Below are 12968 nucleotides of genomic sequence, written 5' to 3'. Positions count from 1 at the left end.
AAATTTTTTTGTTTTTTTCACCCTTTTGTGGGGGGGGGGGGTACAAAGTTGAAGCCAACATCATGTTTATTGGTTCTGAAGGATCTGCCCCACCACTGGTCTCTATCTCCACCAGTGGATATTTTCCTATAGCTTTCTCAAATGCTATTTCAGAGCTCACTTATTAGCTGTATAGGACTATCTATTTGTATAACCTCTGATCTCCTAAAGAAGGTGTTGACAGCAAATATCCCTATAGTATCTTATTAAGCAGTATGTTCATATTAGTTATGTATTCCTTCATCATTAGCATTAGTATTAGCGGGCCAAGCCATTGTCTTATACGGTGAAGTCAAGTTGAAAAGTTTAAAGATTGATAGGCCAATCCGTGCTGGGCCCTAAGATGGATGGAGTGGTTATGTCAGGGGCAGACCCATTGTTTTTTCATGTGCTTGGGTCATCCGTTTAAGCTTGACTACTTTCAAGTTTCCTTTATGGAAGTACCTCTTTCCAGTAGTTTTTCGGTGCCTGGGGTGTATTTGACGGATCAAAACATTCTAAGAGGACAGGTGTTAAACTATCAATTCTTTTACACAATGCCAAGAGGTCTTCAGAATTATGTTTTGCAGCTGTTTTCCCTTCTAAAGGCTTTGAGAGCAAAACAAAATCCCCATTTGATATTTGTTTTTTTTCAAACTTTTTAGCAATGGTCTCAAATTGCATTCTGAAGTATCTCTCAGACAAGTATCTAAGTATTTCTAAGCATGATCTAAGTATATGAAGGACATAGCTCCACTGAAGTTGATGTGTTGAACTCCTAGATTTTTTTTAGAACCAGTTCTTTCTCATTATAGTAATGTAGCCTGAAGATAACATCTCTGAGAGTTTCATTAGGGGGTGTTCAGGGTCGTAGAGCACGATGCACTCTGTTTATACGGTTTAGGACAATCACATGAGTCTCACAAATTCCTCTGCGAGACTCATGTGATTTTCTTTCCGTGGGAGGCACTGTGTAATACCATGACAGCTGCCACCACCCTCAGTTGTTTGCAGGCCATGCGCATGTAATCGCACATGCAGCGATTACCTGCGGACGATCGCACCTGGACAAAGACAGTTGTCATAACTGCCTACCATTTACACCACCTCAATCTGCCCTATGCATTGCATCAGAAAGACTTTGTCATGGTACAAAGACAAAATCTTTCAGACCCATTGCGTAGGGTAGAGCAAGGTGATGTATTTGCTAGGTGGGGTGTAGAGATGCACTGATACCGAATGTTTAGGTAAGTACTCGTACTTTACCAAATGCTCCTGATGCTTGTCCCAATACCAGGTCTTCCGTTATCAGAAAGCCAGGTGGTGAGTCATTACATGCCGCCCAGCTTCCTGGTTGGCTGGGAAGCCGGCTCCATGCTCCATCACCACCAGGGAGCATGGAGCTGGCTTCCCGGCTAATCAGGAAGCTGGGCAGTGAGTCATTACAAGCTGCCCGGCTTTCCTAATGGAACTTCCAGTATTGGTATTCAGTATCGGCGAGTACCGATAAAAAAATATCGGTACTTGTACTCCATACCGAGAAACCGGTATCGGTGCATCCCTAACGGGGTGTATGATGCGCATTTAGAGTGAGAGCAGTGATGGCAGCGGCCTATTATAACTCTTCTTATACATCTGGGGCAGAATTTTGTGTACATTACCATGCGAGCATTCTTGCATTTCTAATAGAATAGTATTTTTAAATAGAAACACTATGGAATCTCTACATGTTCTATTTCTTTAAGCTGGTTATTTACATGAAGGATTGGTGGATGCAGTTCTCTGAGTCCCTGGATTACTAAATCCCCCTATTAATGGTATAAGTGTATTACAATCTGTATTATAATAGGTCCATCAAATAAGGTGAGATGCTGTCCACTAGAAGTGTGACCACAGCAAGCATAAGATTCTAACAGTTGGCACGTTTGGTAGATTAAAGGAAAATTGATTTTCTCAGATCATTTTCCAATACAGGATAGGAGTTCAGCTTTAACTGGCAAGGTCTTTAAATTGCTTTTGGTGTATGTTATATTTTAAGTCCTGAGCATTTGTGTTGACCAGTGAAGCTTTGTGTCCATTTACTATATTATGGATAGACTGGAAACAAGTGTAATTTTCATCATTTTGGGAACACGTGTTGAGTTGATTTCTTTAGTTGTCAATATCGTCAAGAACTATCAGCACTGTCAGTGTACACTGTATCACTTTTATTGTGAATGCTAAACAGTAAACAATGATATGTCCTACAGGTGGATGAGTAAGTACCTGAAATTACACATTGTGTGCTAAACAAAAAACATGGATTCTGAGATGCCTTATTGTAAATTTAGAGCGGTGTATACTGATTTTCTATTTTTTATAAGGACAGAACTAAAAAAAATTACATTTTTAAATAAAATATTGTATTTAAATATATTATTATTTTAGCCATCAGGTGGAGCTCTGGGCTACTTTTTATGTAGCTACTTCTGTCTAATAACAGTCTGTGGTTTACTGACCTCAGTAGCTCAAGTAGAAAGTTGCACTGGATGACTCATGCCAGTAACTTACCCTTTTATCAGTCAGCTCAGGCTTCAGTTTCAGCCAGACATACAGGGCCAGTCTCTGCTGTGTGCTGTCTCATTAGCTTACCCATATTCCTCTGGGAATCCTTAGGTATTGCAATCTATATCATGGATTTCATGCTTATTTGTATGAACATTTAACCCAAATAATTTTTTTGGGGTTTAGTTAATTTATTGTTGTATTAATCTGTATGTATGGCCTTTTTACTTTTGGATAGAATATGGAAGGATTAGAACCTCTTTCAAGTTTTTATTGATGTCTGTAACCCTACTAGAGTAGATGGACCCTCTCTATGATAGGAAGTCCAAAATGGTAGCCTTGTCACCCAAACCAGTGATACGGGTAACTCTTCCAATGGAGATGGCTGCTCCTGTGACAATTGTTTAAGCTGGTAATTCCTTTCACTTTGTACAGATTTCCTTTCATCTCCTGATGCATCTCTGTGACAGGAAGTGAAGAAATATCTCCCTAATGGGAAAGCAGAAAATACAATGAACATTCACTCAATAATGAATCCAAATCAAACAAATATACATGGCCCAGCATGTCTTTATATTTTTGCTTAAACACAGTCATCATGTTTCTGAACAGCTCCAACTCTCGGTTCGCCTCAACTTCCTGTCCAGTAGAACATCACAAGTGACATCGTAGTCTCGGCAAATGCTCATCTAATAGCTTGCAGAATAGAAGAAGAAAGAGTGGAGAACAGAGAGAAGGGGAATGGTTGGCCCTGCTGTATGTGTGTGTTTGTGGAGACACGCAGCTTACTAGTATCAAGGATGTCACCAGCACACCAATTAGAGTGACCAGTAAAAGTCGAGTTTAATGAGAAATTGCCATTCAATTGCAAGCACTTACGGGGGCCACAGGGGGTCTCCTTCATCAGGCTCGTCATTCTGAGCCTGATGAAGGGGAGCCCCTGAGGCCCCGAAAGCGCTTGCAATTGAATGGCAATTTTTCATTAAAATGCACTTTTGCTGATCACTCTCATTGTTGTGCTGGTGACATCCTTGATATTCGTATATTGTTCATGGCGCCATCCATGGTCACTACAAGCACCCACCTGTATACACAGGATATTCACGGATCCGGTAAGGAGTGCAGCAGGATATAACTATTTATTGTACACAGCTTACTAGCACACAAAGGGGTGTCTTCATCAGTGACGTGCGGTACCTCTTGCTCGGGTTCTCCCGCTGGCCGAAGCTCCGCCCCATCGGACGAAGCCCCGCCCCATCCCGCCCCCAGCTAGTGTAAAGGAGGAAGGGAGGAGACAGGGCGGAGCCTCCTGTCCCTCACTTGCTCCTCACTGCTGAGGCTTCATGACAGGTTACAGAGTGGGAAGGATTTCCCTGCTGTGCAACCTGCTAGATGCCGATCTGAATGGAGATTAATTCTAGGTGAGGCTATGCCTCACCTGCCTCCCCTGACCGCATGTAGCTGGTCTTCATAGGACCCTGCAAGGGAAAGGGCCACCCTAAAAAAGGATATCAGGGCCAGTGCACAGGGGACCAGATGACTCTGCACTTTTAACCAGCTGCATCCATTGTAAGTGATTTAATCAGCATTTGGAATAGCTTAAAAACCTTTTGACTTTAATATTATTTTAACGCTTTCCTACTATAGCTAAAATAAAACTGGTAGCTATACATTTACTTTAGTTTACTTGTTACAAAACAGCATTTTCATAACTTTCATTTCCTAAGCAATTCTTTAACTTTACGCAGTACTTTTCAAACAAAATACTGGTCGCATGGCGTTGTTTATCCATTTGCTTACAGTTTAGTGTCTCAGAGCCCAAATTCTATACACATTCTGTAAATACAACAGACGTATAAAAGCTAAAAAGGAAAACATTTTGGTAAACTAACATTTCAAACACCATGAAAAATGTCCTTTTGGCCTATATAACTTTTGTCCACACATTCATTGTGTTTTCATGAAGTTCTGAAAGTAAATATTATTCGATGTTTATAGTCACTTACCTCATGTTTTTTGAGTTATTGATACAATTAAAAAATTTTCCCCCCAAAATGACAAAAGTTATAAACACAAGATTACACCTCTCAAAAAAACTGCACTCTGAATAATCAAACTGTAACCCCCTCTGTGAGAAGCCGACAGTTACAAAGCATCCTAGCCCCATACATTAGTGTTTACTATACCAGTTATAGGGCGAGACATATGAAACACTTTAATACCTGTAGGACCATTTTGGTAAAGAGAAGGAAATTGGTATTTTGTGGATTTTACTAGGGTTTTATTCCCTGCCTTTAGCTTCCCATTTCCTGCCAATAATATTCCTTCATGCAGCAAGAAAAGCAATCTCTGTGACTGACATTACTGATTGCAAGGGGGAAATATCCCAGAAGATCTTTCTAGCAGGGCACAAAGCTCCATACGCATTTAATAACTACTAACACTCTCCCGTAGCTTTAACATAACTTTATGCTCAGCCTAAAGAAAGAGCTCCCAGCTTTTCAAGGAACATCCGCCATAATCTGCCCATGGCGAGACAAGGATTTCAGTTTACAACACAGGAAAAAGGTACCTTTCCTAATATTCTTCTTTATGTCAGTGTGTGTAGATAGATGCATGTGCTGTCCATATATTGCAGGCTTTGTTAGGTGAAGAACTGTTTCTTCTTTATCCTTTTTATTAATGTAGCTTGTCTTCATGTCAGATGCTTGCCACGCTGTGTGTTATTTTACCTATAGTATCCCCAAAAGTCGACTTCTTCAAATGTATATACAGTGTTCTAAGAGATCAGCTATGTTTTGGAATGATGTAAAAGTAACACAATAAAGTGTTCTTTGTTTATGATTCGATTGTATAGAAACAATGATAACATTTTTATCTTGAGTTTACAGAAACAATCAGAAATTCTAAAGTACCCCCTAGGGGTAGATGTATCCCAAATGTGGTCTAGGAAATACTTTCAGTACATTGGCTAGATTTACAAGTTTTACATGAAAATGATATTTATACATTATAAACATTTGTGTATTCAATGCTTATTAGACAATAGACCAAACTACATATATCATGTATGTGACCAAAGTCCTAAATGAATGCAAATCAAATCAACTGTTCAATGTATACATGTGCCTGCTGTTATCAAATATAATATATTAGTATACCATTAACAATAATTTAAAAAGCACAGGATTATATGCAATTGTAATTTATAAATGATAGCATGCACGGGATTATATTCACTTTACAAATGAGAACATGCACAGGATTATATTTACTTGTAATTTATAAATGATAACATGCACAGCATTATATTATTATTAGTAGTAGTATACAGGATTTATATAGGGCCAACAGTTTGCACAGCACTTTACAATATAAAGAAGACATTACAATTAGAAGACAAATACAATTCAAGACAAGATGATAAGGAGGGCCCTGCCCCATATTCACTTGTAATATACAAATGAGAACATGCACAGGATTATATTTACTTGTAATTTATAAATGATAGCATGCACTGGATTATATTCACTTTACAAATGAGAACATGCATAAGATTAAATTAATTTATAATTTACAAATGATAACATGCCCAGGATTATATTCACTTGTAATATACAAATTATAACATGCACAGGATTATATTTACATGTAATATACAAATGTTAACATGCCCAGGATTATATTTACATGTAATATACAAATGAGAACACTCACAGGATTATATTTACTTGTAATATACAAATGAGAACATGCACAAGATTATATTAATTTAGAATTTACAAATGAGAACATGCACAGGATTATATTCACTTGTAGTATACAAATGAGAACATGCACTGGATTATATTTACTTATAATTTACAAATGATAACATGCCCAGGATTATATTCACTTGTAATTTACAAATGAGAACATGCACAGGATTATATTTACTTATAATTTACAAACGAGAACATGCCCAGGATTATATTTACTTATAATTTACAAATGAGAACATGCACATGCTTATATTTACTTATAATATACAAATGAGAACATGCACATGATTATATTTACTTATAATATACGAATGAGAATATGCACAGGATTATATTCACTTGTAATATACAAATGATGCCTTTTTTTTTTTATATTGCATACAAGATATTTATAAACTAACAAGTGGTACTCATTAATCATAGAACAAGTAATCTTTAATCAGATAAGTGACCATGAAGACATCCTCATTTCTATGGTCTTATTTTTTTTTTTTAAACCTGTAATCTTAATTAAATAACATATTTCATTTTGAAGCACATACCCTAATTATAATAATTATAATCCTATAATATACATTTGTATCAGCCAGAAAATCAGCTACCGCACACACAAAGGAGATGATGCAAACAAGCATAGGAGAGAAGCAGAACATGGATACATAAGTATCATATTTTGGTGTTAGTTTGAACAAGTTTTTCATTTAATTTGTGCAATATTTTAGAACCAACAAAAAACTACATTAAAAAAAACACCAAATAATAAATGAAAACAAAGTAGCAGGGCCCAGAACTAACTCCCATCTGAAGGCCACAAGACTCTATGTGCTAAATGGTGGCAAACGTTTCGGACTCCTCTAGTCGCATACATTGTTTAGAGGCATTCTTCAGGCTTCTCTCCGGCAATAAGTACTTATTATTATTTTCACTTTGTATAAAGGAGCTTGTGTGTTATTTTGTTGTCAGTTACATGAATGTATACCTAATAATACTGCACCATTTATCTTGGTATGTAATGCAGAATTATCAGTATGTATGAATGTGTATAAAATATACTTTGAGTGTGTTGCGGATGTTGGTATTAAGCTGGCCTTTGGATACACTCCTATCTATGTAATAACAAAACAGCTTCTTTGGGGTGCTCACTGTCCCTCAGTACATAGCAATACCGGTTTTTATTACTCGATGGTGTACATTTTTGGTCTAACTTTTTGCTGGAGTTCCTTTTCATCGGCCGCCTCTGTACAGCGGATTATTTTCTTTGTATTAAGAAAATAAGATTTCCTTCATCTAGAAAGGGGAAATTTCCAGAATGACATCTTTATCACACGCCGGGTCTCCTAGCAGCAGAGACTTTGCAGACATTGGACAGTATATGGGACTAGTGTTCTCATCACTCGTTTTTGTTACTCTGGGACTATAAATTTAGCTAAATAAAAGCAGCAAAGGGTCTTACTTTGTATGAATTATGACTGTTATAAAACAAATCATTTCATTGCTAAATTTAATCATTAACTATGATAAGAAGAGCCGTGATTCTGCGATGTCTGTCTTCCTATGATATATGGAATTGCTTGGCACAGTGTATAAGAAGTCACTAGCAGGACACACAGAGCGATGACTGAATCCTGACTGATCAGAACGGGGAAAACTAAATGGGAAAAAACACTGTGCTAAAGGAAAACAATGATGGCAAGTAAATGGTTAATTGTCTAGTATGAGAGCTGTGGGGATCCCAGACACTGCTCCCAGTCAGGGGTCTTCTGAAGCCCAATGTGTCTGGGGGAGAGACTCTGGTAATGGCTTTTCCTTGCCAGGACTGACGGCATAGACTGGGCTGAGGAGAGGACGTGTATTGCAGCTGCTGCTCGATGAACGGAATTTGTATCAATTTGTAATAATAAGAATATTATTATTATTGTTATTATTAGTGACAGTAGTAGTAGTAGTATTGTATTAATAATAATAATAATAATGCATTATTATTATTGCTATGCATGTTATTATCATCATCATCATCATCATCATCATCAATATAATAAAATATATTTGACAAGTAATAAATTATTAAAAATAGGATAAAAATAAGAAATGTGGATGATACCAAAAAAGGAAAACAAATAGATTATGATTATTATTAATAATAATAATATTACATTTTACAGCGTTTCAGCATCCTATTTCCCGGACTGTATATACAGCTCGATGGCAGAAGGTGGCGCCATTGGGCTGATATAAAAGTCAGGCTGAGCCATGCTGTGTGTCTGGGAGATCATTGAGTAGACAGTCATCATTGTATATAGAGCCAGTGAGATTTTCATCACCGAGCAACACTCAGCGTTCCCATCCATGGAATGATCTACACGGCTCAGAAATCCATTTGCTGAGTGAAATGCAATCAGAAATCTTCCTTTCATTGCTTTCATTCGGCTGTCGGATTCGTCTTGTAGTGCAGGCCCGACTGTATAAGCGGGCGTTATTTGCGCCCAGTCTGGCGCTCCTTTCTAAAGCAGGCGCTAATAGCGCCGCATGTTGCTGCTTTGTACGAATGGATGCTTGCATACGAATACGAAACGAACTTCCACTAAGACGATTTACTTGTATATATTGCATCTTCTCATTTATTTCAACAACGCTTAATGAATATTTCTGACCCCATCCTGATCACCATGCTGCCCCTGCTTTCTATACAATATTATATCCGCAATGATTTATACAGCATGGTGGAACGGTGTAGTGCAGTATAGAAGAACCTTCTATAGGTCCGATCTTTATATGCGTCACATATTTCAAAGTTCAGAGAGGAAGTGTCTGCATCTCCCTACAGCAGAGTATCTCGATCCATCCTTCATGTATATTACCCGGGGTTATATAGGATTAGCTGCTTATAGGGAATACTATGGAAATGAATAAGGGAACCCTAGCTCCTTTATTTTTATTTATTGCAAAGTTCTAGAAATCACTGCGTGCTCTATCATTTCTTGTACTGTGATCCCATGGGTGGAAGATAATGTATGTCCCCTGCTATCAGTCCAATTCCTGTGAGATAATCTGCCCAATAATAGTAATTTCTGTGCCCCATGGAGTCATTTCTGTGCCCCATGGAGTCATTTCTGTACGCCATGGAGTCATTTCTGTACCCTATGGAGTCATTTCTGTACCCTATGGAGTCATTTCTGTACCCCATGGAGTCATTTCTGTACCTCATGGAGTCATTTCTGTGCCCCATGGAGTCATTTCTGTACCCTATGGAGTAATTTCTGTACCCCATGGAGTCATTTCTGTACCTCATGGAGTCATTTCTGTGCCCCATGGAGTCATTTCTGTACCCTATGGAGTCATTTCTGTGCCCCATGGAGTCATTTCTGTACCGCATCCGTATACCCCATGGAGTCATTTCCTACCCATGGAGTCATTTCTGTACCCTATGGAGGGTCCGATCATTGTACAGCTATACTATGGATGATAAAAAGATTAACATCGCTTGTATTTAAAGCTTATCACTGTCGGCTAAGCTGATATTCAGACAGGACACAAAATAATTATTATACAAGATTTATAATAATCAAATATTGATTACCTATATTATTGTATTATACCAATACGAGGTATTAGAGATCTATATGCCTAGTCTAAACTAGTCTTGAGTTTACAAGCATGAGGGGTCAGACCCCATCAGTAAACAGTTCACTATAGAATGTTCACGTTGACACAGACATGACATTACATGAAAAATAATCAACTTTGTAAATAATATTGATTACCTATAAGATTGTATTATACCATTACAAGGTCTTAGAGATCTATATGTCCAGTCTAGTGTTTGTAATCATGATGGGTTAGGTCCCAACAATAAACAATCCTTAATGGAATGTTTACATTGACATAGACATGGCATTACATCAAAATTATCAACTTTGTAACTATTATTAGCTATATTATTGTATTATACCTATACGAGGTGTTAGAGATCTATTGACATGACATAAAAATAATCAAGTTTGTGAATATTATTTATTAGCTATATTAGTTTATTATAGTTACAAGGTATATAGAGATCTATGCCCAGTCTAGACCAGTCTTGTGTTTATAAGCATGGGGGATCAGACCCCACTAGTAAACATTTTATTATAGAATGTTCATATGGACATGACATGACATGACATGACATCAAAATAATAAATAATATATTATTTTATTTTATTATGCCTATACAAGGTATTAGACATCTACTATGTCCAGTCTAGTGTTTTTTTTTTAACCACACAGGTCTGACTCCAACAGTAAATAATTAATTATACAATGTTCACATAGACATGATATTACATCAAAATAATCAGATTTGTAAATAAAATTGATTACCTATATTATTGTATTATACCAATACAAAGTATTAGAGATCTATATGCCCAGTGTAGACAAGTCTTGAGTTTATAAGCATGCATGGGGGTCAGACTTCAACAGTAAACAATTATAGAATGTTCACATGGTCATGTGATTGCAGTTTTGATCTGACAACAAGCAATATTTAAAGATTCTCAGTTGTCTCCAGAGGTAACCTCAGACCCCGTATAACTGTAAGAAAACAATACAAAGGGTGAGATGATTTACAAGGTTGATTATTTTGCTGCCCTGGCTCAATAAATCGGTTTAGGCATACATTGTATAAAGATGATATTACCCTTTAATCGATAAACACATTTATTTACATAGTTTACATATTGTACTAAAATGTCCTTATTAATAGAACTGGAAGAAGGAATTCGATCCCCTATCTGTACTGTATACTGTGTGCAGAAAATTGGGGGGCTGGACTGTTATGTCAAACGAAGAGATACGAATTAGTTCAAGGGGGACTCCAAATGCTTCTTAATGGTCATCATCCAGTAAATGACTGGCACCCGATTCATGCCAATCACACAGTTCTGGGGATTAGAAGTGCCCCAATTGACCCCAGCTGGAGGTGAGCGCCGAGCTCAGTGACTGGGCGCTGCCTGGGTGGCACAGTTTAACTACAAGACCAAAATATTTACTCCATGCTCCGCTCAATATGTCAAAACTGGAAACACTTGGCGAATAGAGGACGAAATGATATGAACAGGGTCTGGGAGGTTTAAATTCTCAGTTATAGGCTTCTCAAGCCGGCATCAGTGCAGATCTGCAGGAAACCCCTGTTTGAGCACATGAGAGCTAGTTACTATCACTGAGAAGTGTCATAAATCCGAAAATTTACTGCACCCTCCCTCTAAATAAAATTCTGTCCACTGTACCAACATTATACCCAACAACATCATCAATGATCTGTATAGAAATGTCTGTAATGTTCATATTGTGATTAGTACGATCTACAAATGATCCCATGCTAGGACTGAATTTCAGAGATACAGTACTATGCCACGTGTGTATATATGTTCATGATACATTTGAAAAAAACTTATATACATATATATATAAGAAAGAAAGAAAGAAAGAAAGAAAGAAAGAAAGAAAGAAAGATAGTGAGATCTTACTGTGTGCAAAAAAATCATGTAAGTATCTATCTATTTAGATATATATAGATCTTTCCTTGTTTAATATATTCATTATATATTTAATATATTCAAAAGTATCTATATCTAAATATCTTACTTTGTGTAATATGTTCATATAAGCATAATATCTATCTATCTATCTATCTATCTATCTATCTATCTATCTATCTATCTATCTATCTATCTAGCTATCTAGCTATCTATCTATCTATCTATCTATATTCATATGAATATATTGCACAAATTATATAGGTACTCTTGAATATATTAAACAATTAAACAATGTAGGATCTCTCTCTCTAGATATACTGTATACTAATTTAATTATATTGCTAAAAGTAATCTCTCTCTCTCTCTCTCTCTCTCTCTCTCTCTCTCTCTCTCTCTCTCTCTCTTTCTATATAGATAGATACTCATGGATACTTTGCACAGAGTATTCTCTGTCTCTCTCTCTCTCTACCTCTCTCTCTACAGATACACACATGAATATATTGCACAGAGCGAGATCTCTCTCTCTCTCTCTCTCTCTCTCTCTCTCTCTCTCTCTCTCCAGAGAGATCTCTCCAGATGTTCATATATATATATATATTGCACAGAATAGGGTATATGTCTCTCTCTAACTTTCTTTCTCTATAGATGGATACTAATATGAATATATATTGCACAAAGTATTTCTTTAGCCCATCAACCCAACAATCCAGAAAAATAAGAACAAACAATACTGATACAGAGTGATATTTATATAACACATCTCTCTCTAAAGACGATGATGTCATGTGTACTCGTCTCCATAAGAAGCAAGTGCACAGTGTACATTTCACTAATACACGATCACATCAGAGGTGAAATTGCTTTAATAGGCGATGCAGAAATCCTGCTACACAAAACGCAGCAGAGAGCACAAATCAAACGGCATCACTCCCTATTCTTACCACTACAAAAGCAATACAATGTAGCATGGCAGCTGGCCAATGTATCTCCTGCACATGATTTATATCATTTTATATGTATACCTTCTTTCTTGTACAGGGATCAGGCAGTCACAGGCTTGCACTGAGTGGTCTGATCTCCTTGCCTCGCTCACTTCTTGCTGTCAGCTATAAGCTGTCTCTTTTTT

This window comes from Nanorana parkeri, unplaced genomic scaffold, assembly GCF_000935625.1.
Source record: "Nanorana parkeri isolate BGI_ZX_2015 unplaced genomic scaffold, ASM93562v1 scaffold2, whole genome shotgun sequence".
Lineage (NCBI taxonomy): Eukaryota > Metazoa > Chordata > Amphibia > Anura > Dicroglossidae > Nanorana > Nanorana parkeri.
This window is presented reverse-complemented; position numbering follows the sequence as displayed.